General features: G+C 40.1%; 1 long non-coding RNA gene across 1 annotated transcript; it reads left to right on the top strand.

Moving 5' to 3' along the window:
• The first annotated feature begins 534 nt into the window (after window positions 1-534).
• LOC139677355 (uncharacterized) lies at window positions 535-4874 on the top strand. Its single transcript, XR_011698858.1, has 3 exons — window positions 535-552; window positions 2209-2265; window positions 4849-4874. It is a non-coding gene; the product is annotated as an uncharacterized lncRNA (long non-coding RNA).
• Window positions 4875-15543: the final 10669 nt, after the last annotated feature.

Raw genomic sequence — 15543 nt, 5'->3', positions numbered from 1 at the left:
ACATTTACATTCAGTAAAAAGATAATGGATCAAGGATGTCCCCCCCAAAATGTTTCTCAAACAGAGAAAGGTTCAGTTGGAAACATAGAGCATCTTTTAGAAAAAATACTCCTTAAGCAGCACATACCAATCCAAGTGTGTCCATCATGTGAGGCACAGCAGGAAGAACCTGACCACCAAACTGCTTTTCAGAACACGGTGCTTCCTTAAAAAAAGTGCAAAGAGACACTTCAGAGGGTCCCAATCAACGTGCCTGTTGCAGTAGGTGGTGCTTGCACAATATTTTGAATGGAAACCTTCAGGAAGCTTTTGTTTAGAAATCAGCACTTAAGCATTTGGCATGAAACTTCTGCTTATGTTGAAAACTGGTTCATGTAAAACTGAATGCTCACTTTTGCTTTCACTTCAGGTTTAAAAATCAGCTCATGGAAATGCCAGACATGTGCTGTTACCACTCTGTGCACAGAGCTCTGCTCTGGTTTGCAGTTAGCACTGATGTGCTGGTGGGCTCTGTGACTTTGTGTGGGATTTGTTCTCTTGAGCTCTCCTTAGGTAAGTGTTGCATCAAAACATTTGGCATTACCTTACATCACCAGGTAAACCAAATTAGTCACGGGTTAACCTTGCTGTTGAATTACTCTGTTACATGTAATTTATAAATTTTAGCTACTGTTTATACCACAGAGTTTGAGATGTGAATTTTCTTGGGGCACATTCTATCCCACTTATATTCTGAGAGGATTTTGCAGGCACGTCAAGGTACAGCAACAAACCAGAGAGAGGTAGAATTCCATTACTTGGAAAGAGCTTTAGTAACAGTTATACAGGTAGATAATCTATATGGCACTATTACTGAATGTGGAGTTTATCTCAATTTAATGCCCTTCTATAGCTTGTTAAACTCGAAGTATCTTCTCAAAAATAAATTGGAGGAAGTACTTGTCTAATGGCAAAGCATAGCTGTGTTTTCTTTTTGTACCTTTATCACATTTAGCACAATATGCCCAAATCTGATTATTTTCTCACTGTGCTGTTAAAAAATAACCAAGGAAACCCATCCTGTTCTAACCATAGTGTTTAGAATGTGTAAACATGACTCATCTCTTTTACAATGCATAAAAAATGAATCTTGGTTTGCTTATTGCATGAAAGGAATTAGAATTGCTTTTCTTCTCAATAAGCAGAAGTGTCTTACTTTTGTCTTGTCATCATTGTACAATCTCAGTGCTTCAGTTGTTTTTCTTTTCAGTTTTTGTTTTAGTTTGGTATTTAAATCACTCTTCTGTCTGCAAATATTTCAAATCATGATAAAACCCTGACATGCAATAAGCATTTTTTTCCATCTTAGCCTTTTTTCAACTCAGTCTTACTTCTATTTATGTTTAAAATTCAAATATCTACTAAAAATGAGCACAGAGAAATGAACTCACTGTAATAGCATTACTACTTGATTGTTAGTGTTGCTACTATATATATATTTTGTTATAAAATTCACAGTAAAAATACTGTTTATTGCCTTTTAATAACTACATAGTACATCCTTAAAGCAAGAGAGGCCAGGAAAACACAAGACTTTACATCAAATTGTGAAAAATCTCCTTGTAGCTCTTGCAGCTTGGCAGCCTCACAGGCAGTTCTAATGGCTTGGAAATTGCCTTGGGGTCCATTGCTAAATTCTGCTGTTGATGAGCTTTTGTATTGCTTCATTCTTAAGAAGCTTTTTGCTTTGATTAGTCACTTCTCTTTCCTCAGCAGAGCTATTACAGTCAAAATGAGCAAAAGGTGATTTTCCAGTAATCATATCAGATTTTTATTTCTCTTTAAATTATAGCTGGGTTGTCTTCTGCAAGTATGTGCGGAAACAGCAACTGAGACAAACCCAAAACTTGCTTTGCTTGAAGAGATGCTGGGTCAGGCTCTGGCAAGCCCCTGTGTGTGTGGCAGCAGGGCCCAGTTTACACAGATACTTTACAGTCTGTAGGAAAGTGAAAGGAGTATTAAAGACACTGTGTATGCACTGAATAATAGATTTTCCCCATGATTTCTGAGGTGTCTTCCTGAGATCCCAAAACACTGAGTCCCTGAACACTCTCAAAGGCTCACCAAGTCAAGTAGAAATTATATTTAAAGATTCTCAAATGAAATACAGGGGGAAACAGTTCTACCTCTACTTTACTGCCTTGCATTTTGGCTGTATCTCTCTTTCAGCAACTGTACCATGATCAGATCTGGCAAGCACTGGAAACCACTTCTATGAAACAGACAGTATGTATTTTGGGCTTTCAGTCAGTTTATTTTCTGATAAAAGTACTGAAATGAATTATGGCATATAATTATTCCTGAATGCCGTAATGAAAATATTCAATGAGTCCTCTCACTAGTGCAAGGGTACTACATGTTTCCTTCTTTCATATTTGTGTGTGTGGTAAAACACAGCCAGAGATACAGGTCACAACTAACTACAAAATCCGATGAATGCACAGTGAAGCATAATCAGTATAAAAAAAATAAGAGAAGTATTGCTTTTTTTTTATTTTAACCACACTCCAGATGTCACAACTGCCAGGAAACCTGTAAGCAGCTATTGAAAATGGAGGGGCACAGCAGGCCCCCTGCGTGGCAGGGGCACTCAGAATTCAAAAGTAATTGAAATTAATTTAGTTGAGTAAGAAATCTGACCACTGCAATTATCTGAAGCTTCAAATCAAATTCCGAACCAATGTTGCATATAATTCCACAGTTTAATCACACTAAAAGGTGTGCAGTGTTGCAGTGCTGTTCGTGCAATTGCATAGGACCAAAATCATTCAGCACAAGTTTCTTAAACAGAGAAATGATTTAATCAAAGTGAAATTCACTGCTAATTGGTCAAAATTCACTTGTTTCCAGCTGCCAGTATTTGCCCTGTTTCCATTGCATAGGGATCCATGGATTGCCAGCCAGGCTGCACAGACAGGGAGAGAGTTCACAGGAGGACCAGGTTTAGCAAAGGCTCTCCAAGGTTTCCCCTTTACTTACAGGACATTTGTTCAACCAAACCAGCCTCCAACCACACTCCCTTTGTGCAGCCTGGAAACTCCATGCAAACAGAACCATTATTACATTTCTTCTTCTGCCTTTTGCTCATCCTCCCCCAGGGCTGCTCAGCCCCTTTGCCCGTTCTGAGCCTCAGCTGGGGGAGGGCCAGGCAGGCCCCTCCTCTGAAAGCCTCACATCTTCTCCTGACATTTCGTGCCTCAGCCCAAAGCCAAGCGTGGCTTTCCCCGTGGGATGGGCTGGCAAACACTGCTCAGCACAACCATCTCCAGGAACAGCAATGGCCTCACACGCCCATTTCCAGGCTAGTGCAGACACTGTCAAGGCAAATTTGTGTTGCTGGGTACTGAGCAGCAGGTGGTGTGCAAGGAATACAGATTTTTGGCTTGTTCTATTTTTTATTTAAGTTTTAATCTCTTCTAATTCTGTCTCTGAACTACAGTAAGGCTGTGGAGACAGTGTTCTTAGATGTCTGATGTACCTTTTATATCTCAAAATTATTGTTTTAATGCATTTCTGTTGACCATTGTATGGGGGTTTTTGTTTTGTTTTCTACCCATACTTATAATCTGAAAGATATTCTAGTTAATAATTTACTTTATCATCCCATTAGCATCTATGGAAGAGAACTCCAACAAAATGAGCATTTCTCGATAAAAAATCAAACCTCCCCAAGAGGAAAGCATAATTGCTAGAAACATGCTGCCTGTTTACAGACTGAAGAGACCAGACTGCACACAAATAATGTGTAAAATATTCCTGACAGGACTTGCCATTTATGGGCTTGAGTCCCACTTGCACAAAGAGATGGATTTCTCTACAAATTTATGTACCAAGAGGCAGACCTGTTCTCTGCCTTAGTTTAATCTTCAGTTTTACAAATAGCACAGACCAGGTTTGTCAGCTTCAACCCCAAATACCCACAATGAGTCCTTTGCTTTCCCATCGATGATCATTCTCCATATTTCAGATTCCAAGCAAGTCCTGTGGGCAGAGACTCTTAAAAGCTGGATTTGAGGCAGAGTCTCATGACAAAAAACCACTATCACAGCCACTCTGAACATACAAGCCTCTCCCACTGTTGCCAGTGATTTTAGTTTTCCTCCTCTTTAAACAAAACTGTCAACTTCTCCTCTTCCATATTCCCAGGATTACCAGAGCAGTCCTCAGGCAGGATCAGCACCACTACAAACCTGGCTGGCCAGTAGCCGTTAAAAGACCTGCTCCCATTAATTTATAAGGCCTTGTTACCTTATCCCTGCTTCCCCCAAGATTCCAGATGTGCAAAACTCAGCTACTGCTGAGCACCTTCCAGTGTTTCTGGTCAGCAGTGCAAGTTCTACAATGATTGAGAGGCTGCAGCAGTGGGAAGTTTTTGTTTAGAAATAAACAAACCCCCAACTCCTTTATGAGTTAAGGAGTCTTTCATTTGCTAACCACACTTGACCAGACTAATTGGCATAAGAATTACACATCTCTGTGTTCAGCTCCGTTTGAACAAATATGAGCAAGTCAGTGTTAATTAAGTGTAGATCAAGAGCTACCATTCCACTGCTCAAATGTAAATTCCCTTCCAAAAGAACCATAAATAAATGGTTACTGCTTTACCCTTCACAACACTTAAATTGGGCAAACCGAGAGAATCTCAGAGCCAAAGAGCCCCTGACAAACCACTTGGGCTGGAGAAAGAAATAGATTTGTAGACTCAGATATGCTCATTTTTTCCTTATTAATAATCTTTCATTAGCAAATTAATTTCAGAAAGGTTTCTAATGCATCCCCCAAATCCTGTCTTGATTTTGGTTTTCCCAGGTGTGCATGTTCTCAGGATTGCTGACACCTCTGCCATGGACTGAGGGACACATCCTGCTGCCATGGACTGAGGGACAACCCTCAGCTCCAACCTGAACATTTCAGTGAGGCTGAACTTTCACAGCTCACCAGCTGCCAGTGGGACAGTCAGTGAGAGTTTTGAAGAGTTCAGAATATGGTTTTTCTGAGTTTTTTTTTGTTCTCAGCTTTCTATCCTGCTAAAACATTCCAAGCTTTCAATATAAACATACTAAAAGGATCTTGCGTTGTACTCTCACAAGTTGTTACACTAAAATCTGCAGGACTCACTACAACCTCAGGCAGATTAAGCTCCATCACATCAGATAAAAGAAGCAAATAAAGGAATAGGATATGGATGATATTTTCCAGCTGTTCCCCCAATATAACACCTACATTCACCCCAAGTCTGTGGAAGATCCACAGTGACTGAGTGCTGGGGCAGAAATGATGTGCAGCAGCTTACAAAAGGTTTCTCTGTAATGCAGACAAGCACAACATCTGGACAGACAAGCACCTGCATTGTAATGCCATTGTAGCTGAATGAGAGAAGGAAATTATTCCAGGTTTGAAGTGAATTCTGTTTTCAAATTGTAAACATAGCTGCTGTATAAATAATATTTAATATTGAAACATCACTTTTCAAACTTTGTTTTACATAAAATAATTATAAACCCTAAACCATGTTGAGAATTCACAACTTTTGGGTATGGGGGTTTTTGTTGGTTTTGTTGTTGTTGTTTTTTAATATCACTGACTTTGAAGTGTTTACCAGCTGCATTGGGTTTGTTCCCACTTGTTTTGAGATTTTGAGCTGAAGATTCTATGAGACTTATTTGGATGTTTGCAATCAGAAACACTGAAGGTACTTCAGCAGGAAATATTATGTAAATTAGTATAGCATTAAAGTGAGTCATAGTAATTGTACAGTTCTTGCTATGGAATTCTGCATGATGTGGAATTCTGCATGATCAGAAAGTGGCTCTCCCCTCTCCAAACCCCCGGCCCCTGCTCGGTTCGCAGAGCTGGTTGCTGTTCAGCCACTGGGTGCTGCTCTCGGTAGAGGAAACAACGTGGGAAGGAAACTCAGTGGCCGTTTCATACCCTGAGAGTGCAGTTCCACCACCCACCACCGGCTCGGCTTGTTCCTTGGTAACACTAACTCCAGAACTTTAGCCCAGTTCAGCAGGAGGGTTCTTGCCACCGGCTGCTCTGTCTGGGCTGGGATGGGTCTCCCACGAGATGCTGACAGGAAACCTGACTGTGCTCAAACACCTTTCCTGCATTACAAATTGTAAAACTATGCTGAGAATCTTTATATTGAACTCACACATTTTAAGGGACTGTGCCAGTTTAAAGGTAAACAGGCAGGAGAAATGAACTCAACACAAAAGAGATTATAAATCAGTGTTACAATTTAATAACAATATTACAAAAAATGCAATGGAACAAAGAGAAATTGGGTTTAACCCACAAACCCAGCAGTGTAACCCAGCCCCCTGGGGCACAAGCACAAAGGGGTTTGTTGGCCTCTGTGCTGAACCTCACGTGGCTCTCCCAAGTCCAAAGTAAAAGGAAATTTGGTCGAGAGTGGTGGTCGCAGGCTGGTTGAAAGTGGTGGTCTCCTCCTGTCAAGGTTCTGGTCCTCCTCTGGATCCAACAAGTGGTTCCCCGAGGTCTTCAAACCACCAGATTATGTACCCTCAGGTCCAGGTGAGAGCACCCAGTATCTCCCCCAGGGCAGGGAGTTCCACAATGGGTGATCTGACTGTGAGTATTTTGGAATCGTTGATGGCCCATGAGCACCTTCAGGCTGGGTGTGAAGGTGCTAACGACCTTTCTGGAGGGGAGTTATCACAGATCTTATCTCACAGGTGTCTTTCACACCCAGCTCACACCCTGAGGAGTCATGTGTGCCCTGGGCAGCTGCTGCAAATGGTCAATTGTTCTTGGGAAATGAATAGAGGGGGTAGAACACATAGCTTTGATCACCCCCACACAGTGATAAACTGGTCCCACCTGCTGAACTAGGACAGGGACCTAGCAGTTTTGTTTGTCTTTGGACAAAAAAATTGGCTGACCACCATCTTCAGAGAGGATATGACTTCATTTTAAAAAAGTAAGTAGCCTAAAGTAGTTTCAATTTTTATGAAAATTCAATGCAAGTCTTGTCATTCCAGCTTTTTCATTTTCTCATCACAAAATCTCCCCTCTCTGAATTCAGTGTTCATAAAAAGAATAAGTTCCTTGATTAATCAGGAAAAATGCACAGAAAAATGACAGATTCAGTAATTGACAGAGAGTATAGATAATGCAACATTAGATAAATGTCTCATCATCTTCCTGATAAGGTCAAATAAGAATGAATTCTCTCTTTTGAAGAAGAATCTTCACACAGTTGTCCCACCCAAGTTATAAAGCCAGATGAGCATTTTTTTCCATATGCAGTTAGCAGCATTCATAGCTCAAAAATCAAGGTATATATTTGTCACTGAGAAGAAAATCACCTATCCCAACAATGATTTCAGAGGGCATTTACATCTCTATAAACAAAAATAAATATATTGTAATAAAGTAAAATGTTTAAAATAAACATAAGGCTCTGTGTTTTGCTGGATTTGGAAGACTTCTCCTGCTCAGAGCCAAAACTAAATTCTGTCACTACAGTTTTAAATTACCAGGCATAACTTAAATATGATGCTCCAATGGGGATGCATCAGTATAAACATATCTACATATTCATAGATCCATATGATACTGTGTGTACCTATAAATAGCCAGATCAGATGTATCAGAAGAGACATATCAGGTATAAGAACCAAGATGTGAATTTGAATTTCACAGTCCCTGCATCTGGAATAAGTGTTCCTTGGGGCTAAGGCTTCATCTTGCTTTGTATACATTTAGTATGTAGAAAACCAAACCAAAACACAGTATAAAATGAGGGAATTCCTATGAATATTTGGTTAACAGCACTCTGAATCCAGAACTATCTCTAGTCTGTTCTGGCTCCTCTAAAGCTATTCTTCATTTGTACAAAATGGAAGCACTTGGTTCTGGCTGAGGGGACACTGTCTGGCAGGACTTGGCATTGTCACAGGGACTGTTCTTGCCCCAAGAACTACAGTCTGCACTAAGCACAGGAGAGGATAAGATGAAATGAAATATAGGGGTGAAATACTGGGCAAAAATCACCTTACAGATCAGCAGCCAAACTCTGAACTCTATTTGCCACATATAATTTCAGTGTTTTTCCACTGCCTCTCCAGAATCCAGATATTTTTTTGCTTATTGTCTAGATATAACACACTGAAATACTTTAGGCTAACAGAGTTGAAAATACAGCAACCTTTTCCACTGCCACTTAATCTAAAACTGTGTTATGGTCTATTGGCTCCCGAGGAGTTTGTGCAGGTGACCAGTGAAAACCTGTGTTTTGGGCTCAGGAGCAGAAAGGTCAGATTGCACCCAGCCACCAGGAGTGAGCAGAAATAGCTGTAACAGAAGGAGTATTAAATGAGGACACAGTATAATTCATCTTGTATGGAAATCTCATTCAGCAGCATCCTTTCTACCTCCTGGAAATTAGGAGAGGACACAGGACACAAATCCAGGACACAGCAAAGACTTTTCAGATACCCTGTTGCCAGACTTTTGCCTCATTTCAAGCTGCTAAAATGAATTAGTGTTTGGTAATGCCTGAACAGCCCTCTGATATACAACAGAAATATAATGTGTCTCTCTAATTCACTTTTGATTGATGCTGCTGAGCCTGTGGGAATGGGAACCATACAGCTGTGGATGCAGACAGCTTTACTGCTTTATTTATCCCTGTTCATTATGCTGAAGTGGCAGAGAGAAAACAGGAAAGAGCTGTTTGGGATTCCTTTAAGTGCTTCCTTTCCTAACCTCTACATCCCAGCCTGCAAAGGACTCCTGGGGCAGGTCTGTCCTGATCTCAGGTCCTTACAGAATTGAACATGGTTGAGAGCATGGTAATAAAATACAGGAGCATGTCAAAGCTCTAATGGGAGAAGGCCTCATTCTTCTCCTGGTGCTTCACCAAAATGCAGAATATTGTGGGGTCTGAGATTTAATCCCATCACTTCTTTGGGGCTTTTGGTTGTTTGCTTTAAGCACACCAGAACTCCACAAGAATGGCCCCCTTACATGTCTCTCATACTCTTCCCCCAAGCCCCTGTACCTGTCTTATTTGAAGCAAGTTCGTTCTACTCTGAGTCCTTGAAGGAACCATCTGCTGCTTCCAGGATCCTCCAAGTAAAATAATAATCACATCTACCAGCCTGAGATTTTGTCATGACTGACTTTGCTGGTGTCCACAACTCAAACGGTCTGTATTTCCCAGTTACCACAGAGTATCACCTGAGGTTTATGAGGTGTTTTTTAGTCAGGTCTATCTTCATTTTCAGGATTTTTGCTGTTGTTTTTGAGTGTCAGAACATGATGAAGGAAGTGAAGCAACAATGAGCTGACTCAGTAACTCATTGTAGGTTCTTCAAAGGCTCACTGATGAATAAAACAGCCCAGAAATGTCACTGGAAGGGACCTGCAACTGCTGATGGCAACGTGTAACTCAAGATTTTCACCTCACCTACCCACATTTTCCAACATTTGCCTTCAAGGCTATGATGAGCACACAAAAAAAGGCGTGGCAGAGAGCAGGGAGAAGAGACACAGAGATACTGGATTTTTAAACAGTGACACCATTCACAGACATGAGGGAAGTCATTTCATCCAAATCTAGGTGGCTCAGGTCATCAAATTAAATGTTACAAACTAATATAAAGCCTTCCTAAATAATCTAACAAACTAATATTTGTACATCTAAGATGCATAAATCCTACAATTCCAGAATTTTTTCACTCTGCTCTTTTGGTCAGATGGTCAAAATTGTGCAATTACAGGAACTTGGAACCTTTCAGAGCATTGGGCATCCATTTTCTGTTCATTAAACGTGGTGTTAGTCCTTCAATCACACTATTCTGTTACAGTCCATGCAGCATAAAAAAGGTGGTTTTCTTGTGCTCCACTGACAAGAGCAAAGGTCAGGCAAAGAGGAAGAAAGAAGGTGTTTTACACTTCCTTCCTGCAGAGAAGACAAGCACACAAACAGAACAGGATCTCATGTTTATTATCCATAGGTAAAGCAATGTATATGGAATGCAGATTGTCAGCAGCTGAGCTTTGTTGAAGCAGCAAAAACCCTCCTGTGTTTGGGTGGGGACCTGAAGGAGGGGTGTGGACACAAGAATCTCTATGCCCTTCACATTATTATATGTTAATTTATTATGATCACTGTTATGCCAGTGAAACAGAGTATTCCAAATGAAATAATGCTGCAGTGGGATAATTCAGAATGTTCTGTCAGCCCCAGTGCTGTTCATTTCAGATAGGAAGGGCCAATTCTTCTGCACTCCAGAAAGCTTTTTTTTAATTCAAGTTAAATTATATGCTCAGACCTTCTTGTTAAAATGTTTTCTCCCTTTTAAACTATTCTGCCCTCCAGGAAGTCAGTGCACATCTCAGGGAGCTGACTAGCTGGAGGCAGCAGCAAGAGCATCCTTTTGAAAATGGAAAAAGGCAAGCAATTTAAAGGAGCTGTTTCCTGAGCTCCCATTCTCTATGGGAAAGATCCAATAAGTAGCAGCCTGAGATTAGTTTCAAGTGATGTGTCCCACATCACTGTTGCCAACAGAATTGCTTGGGTACTTCTCTTAATTTCACAAAGAAAATTCAATTCCCCACAGACTTTCCTCACCAGTCAGACGAAAACAAAGAAAAATTATTTACCTAACACATAGCTCATTACACTTTTAGAGATAATTAACCAGTCCCTTTTTAAAATTCTACATAACATTGAAAACATCACATTAAAATACTACAGGAGAATTCTATTTAAAAGAACAGGTGTTTTAATATTAAGAATAGTCAAGTCCGATGTTGAGCTTTGTAATTTGTCCCTGAATCTCTGTCCTTTGCCAGGCCAGGCTGCATTAGGGGTCTGTGGATGTGACTGTGGAAGGCACAACTCTGCTCACAGGCACAGTCAGAGGACAATGTGCTTCAGTTTTAAGTCAGCCACCACAGAGTAATGAGACATCACAATGCGTTTTATGGCCTTCTGAAATAGGGAAATTGTACTCACAGAGTCATTAAGGTTGGAAAAGACCTCCAAGATCATCAAGTCCAGCTGTTAACTCAGCACCACCACACTGACCACTAAACCACCTCCACAGGGGCCACAGCCACACACTTGTTGGACATTTCCAGGGAGGTGATTCAACCACTTCCCCCTGTTCCATTTCACAAGCAAGGAGAGAGAGCTGCTGTGTGACATGTCCAAAGCAGCAGGCAGAAGCATGCTCCAAGATAAAAAATATTTGAATATTTGTATTTCTATGTTTTCCTTTAGAGCTTGAAAATACAGTATCACTGAAAAAGTATTCAAAACACTTTACTGAACATGTATGTGTTTGCTGCTGGGCTTAAAATCACAACAGGCAAAGCATCACAATAAAGGACTAAAGCATGTTCTTCCAGGACTGTTTCTGCAGACTGTCCCAGCCCAGCACAAGGAGACTCACACTCAGTGCAATGGGTCAATGGATGGTTCCCCTACAAAGCACCTGTAAGTGCAGCTGGACACCTGTGGAAATTCCTGATACCTGCAGTGGAAGCTGAAATCACTATCCCCCATTCCAAATCTGTATCCTTCAGTAGCTGGAATGATATGTAGGACCAGGATCCAGAATTTATAGAAAAAAACCCAAAGTGGTTTAGCTCTTTCTTCCATGCAGATCAGGAATTAGACTCAAGAAAGCAAACAGTCTCCCAGAATACATCATAAATACTTACTTGTTTTAATTTACATCAGGCTGTGATTTACATACTTCATACCCTACTTGAACAGCTTTCTTTGGTCTTTTGTGAACACAAACCCAAGAGGTGAAAATCCAAGCATATTCCACAATAGAGCCATTCATTGCCAACATTCCTGAAACACACTGGAGAAATGAGAAAAAACATAACAGGTCCAGACTTTGCCTTGAAGTGTGTGCACATGATTCCCATAAAGCCATTAACAGTTAGATGCAATCAAGCAGAAGCAACCAAAAGAAATAATAATTAAGAATTCATATTCCATTTTGTATCACTGAAAAAAATTCTTGAGGAATTGCCAGAATACCAGAGCTCCCAGCCAGGAAATGCTGATCCTCACTCTGCCACTGGTCAGTGTCCTTTCCCATCCAGAGTCACTACACAGCACAGAGCAAATAAAAAAATAAAACCCACAGTAACACCACTATTTCAACCAGCCTTTGCACATGTCCACAGGCATTCCAGAGAGTGAAATTAAAAATCTGGGACTGAGATATTTGTGTTTAGATATATTGTAGTATCAGGGAGGGCCTTCTGGGGCTCTAAAAATAGAGAGCCCAGAGTAGACTGTGCTCATTTCATCTCCACCACCTTCTCTGCTGTTCCTGTGCCAGACATTTGTATCTTCCCACTCTCTCCCTGTCTTGTCCTCCAGCAAAGGAGCCGGTCACAGACTACACCCCTTATGCAGTGACACAAAAATACAGGCACAGGAAAGCAAATGCTCTGTGTTCTGAGAACTGTCCAAGCTGCTCAAGTCAGAGGAAAAGGCTGCACAATTTAAAAAATGCAAAGAGCTGGGTCAGATAAAAAACAAGGACAGCAATTTGGTGGAGAAAGGATTCTGGGCATATATACAGCTTAAAATATGGCTCTTTCCCATTAGTCTTAACTTCTAAATACATTGAAGGGGGGGAAATGAGGGACAACACACAAACTACTGCTTGTGTGAATCTGAAAGTAAAGGACAAAACCGAATCCAAGTTTGTTTGCAAACCAAATGCCTGAGTGGATTTTGTGCTCCTCTGCAGAAAAATTGTGCTACATCTGCATGTGTGTGTTTCACCACATTACCTAGAGATAACTGCTTCCTCAGTTCTGTGTTCAAAAAGAATGACAGAAGTCCTCTGAAAATAAGATGTGTTCCCACATGAAGCAAAAGAAGGGGAAAAGTGAATTACAGTCATGAAATAGGATCCAACAGTGAGAGTCACAGGTCCAAAAAGGGTTTTTACCTTTGTTCTTGAAAAGGAGAGGCATGAAAGCAATGAAACCTTTAACAACTACTCCTACATACCCACTGCAAAGCCAGTACAAACCAAAAGTTGACAGGGGGGCACACATAACTTGAATTAAAATGCAGTTCTAGAAAACAGACCTTTTTAAAAAAAAAAACCAAAAACTTTTTAGAAATACTGGAGATAATAGGAACAGTAGGTGGATTTGAAATATTGTGTTCAATCATATTTCTGAAAAGCTTAAGATGAATTCTAAAAAGCTGACATAAACACCAAAGCCCTTTCAAAGCAAAAATGAAAGAAAAAGTTAATTTTCAGAAAAGTTCTCAAAGTAGCTCACTAACAATGGATGGAGTGTTAACAAATGAAGAGTTTGTTTGTGGTCTGGATTCTTCAATTTTTCACTAAAATTATTTAAAAATCATTGATAAAGAGGTTAATTTCTTTAATATCTTGCCCAACTCGTACATTCAAAACTGCCTCTCTCGCTGGAGACCGAATAGCAGTTAAATTGAGTATTCAGCAGTTTATTGTCCATGATGAGGACTGGAGATCACCATCAAGATCTTCATTAGCAATGGCAATATCCCCTAATTTACATTGGACACCCACCAGTCAGTGAGCAAACACTTCTGGAAAGTGCATGACCCAAGTTTTACTGATTGTATCCATAAAAACAGCCGTTCCCAGTTTCAGTCATGCCAAACTGACATTTCTAAGTTTCTTGTAGGAATTGAGATGTAAGGCCAGAATGGGAAAACACGTTACTTGTGGAAATGTTCTGCTTTAAAATGCAAGAGTGATCTGAAATTCAGAAAGACCAATACAGATTTCATTTTCCTAAAGCACTTAACAGCAGCAAAGGAATTGCTTAAATTTTCTGATGCTTTTATTGAAATATTTGACATCAAATATCAACTCAATGATTAAAAGACCTCAGCTCAAAATGTTCCATCACTTTTATTTTTGCCTCTGCTGCTCTTTGGGGTTTTATTTTTCCTTCCCTTCTTTGCATTGCCTGGTGTTTTTAAGCATCTGCTGTTTATTCTCTTGACTCTCTTCCTGTTCCTCATGTTTGGTTCTTTTATTTCCTTCCCCTGGTTTCAGTGTTTCTCCCCCTCTCACAATATTCACTCCTCCTGTGTGGTAGCCCAGGGTGTCAGCACTTCTGCCAACCACAAGAAATTGTATTTTGGCCCAAACACACAATGCACACATTTCTTGCAGCAGAGAAATAAAAAATGCTATGCATGTCTTAATATAGGCAGTCAAAATTAAAAAGAAATCCACATGATTCTTTTCCAGTAGAAAGGAGAACATTTCACACATTCTAAGCTATGTAATTTGAGGAAATTTAATCCCTCTTATACCTTAACAACTAAAATTCTGAAAGTTCAAAGCATATTAATGCATCTTTTGAAGAGGAGGATTTTACTGTAAAACATTTGGGTTTGACTAACAGGCATATTTAAAACTAGAATTTTGTGAATTAAGCTTTTATCTTTAAGATCTTTACTACCTCTTGAGATTTCTCACCTTAAAAGCTGCAGCCTTTGCCTACATGGCAGTGAAGGAGGAAAAATTGCCAATTCAGGAGCTCTTGCAGTAAGAACTGTTTTACATGTACAGGTATTCCATTTTTATATATTCTTAACTGGGAATTGTATTAGAAGCTTTGATATTTTCCTTTCCTTCATGGAGGGACTGAACATGTTCTTGTCCAGAGCAGGGGGACTGGAACAAGGTGATCTTTAAGGTCCTTTCCAACCCAGACCATGCCATGATTCCATTCCATGACTGAGTAAGCCAAACAAGAACACTTGATTTAATCTGACACAGCAGCACACACCTAACAGTTCTTCAAGTGCAATGTTAATATTCAGTGTGAGAGCAGAGATCCTGAGCAAGATGCCAACATAAATAAGATGTAAAGAAAGACAAGAGAACCAGGAAGACCCTCAGTGAAATTTCAACACCCGATGACATGGTACCACCTCCTGCAGTCCTTGGGCAGCTGCTCAGCCTTGGCAGTGCCACTGAGTAACAGATGAACACACAAAATGCTGAAGTCTCAAAAGCAGAGATTTCCCCAGAAGAGTAGCTGAGGGTCGAATAAAAACTGTGAGTGTGCATAAATTACTTTACAATAAAGCATATTAGTGTGAGAGAAAACTGCACATTTCCAAACAAAGAAAAAAAAGAGGAAAAGTAGCAAATGCAAATGCTTTATCAGCCACTAGCAATGTTTTCAATTTAGTCAACAATGGAAATTTATGGAACATAAACTGCACTTGATTTTACCTTATAGACTACATCATTTCATTCACTTTAGACTGCAGATAAATTTGGGGGATGAGATTTTTCAAAATGAGATGTGCTGTTTTAAGAAGAAACTACAAATAACATCTGTTTGAATTACAGGACAATATTCTGCCAGCTCTCCAGTCACTGTCATTGTAAATGCAGAGAACAAGTTACAATTAAAATACAACCCCAACAATAAACAAACAAAACCCCCTCCAACCCATGCATGTGCTTC

Source organism: Pithys albifrons, chromosome 12, assembly GCF_047495875.1.
Source record: "Pithys albifrons albifrons isolate INPA30051 chromosome 12, PitAlb_v1, whole genome shotgun sequence".
Taxonomy (NCBI): Eukaryota; Metazoa; Chordata; class Aves; order Passeriformes; family Thamnophilidae; genus Pithys; species Pithys albifrons.
The sequence above is the reverse complement of the archived record's forward strand: the minus strand, read 5'-3'. Positions and strand labels throughout refer to the sequence as shown.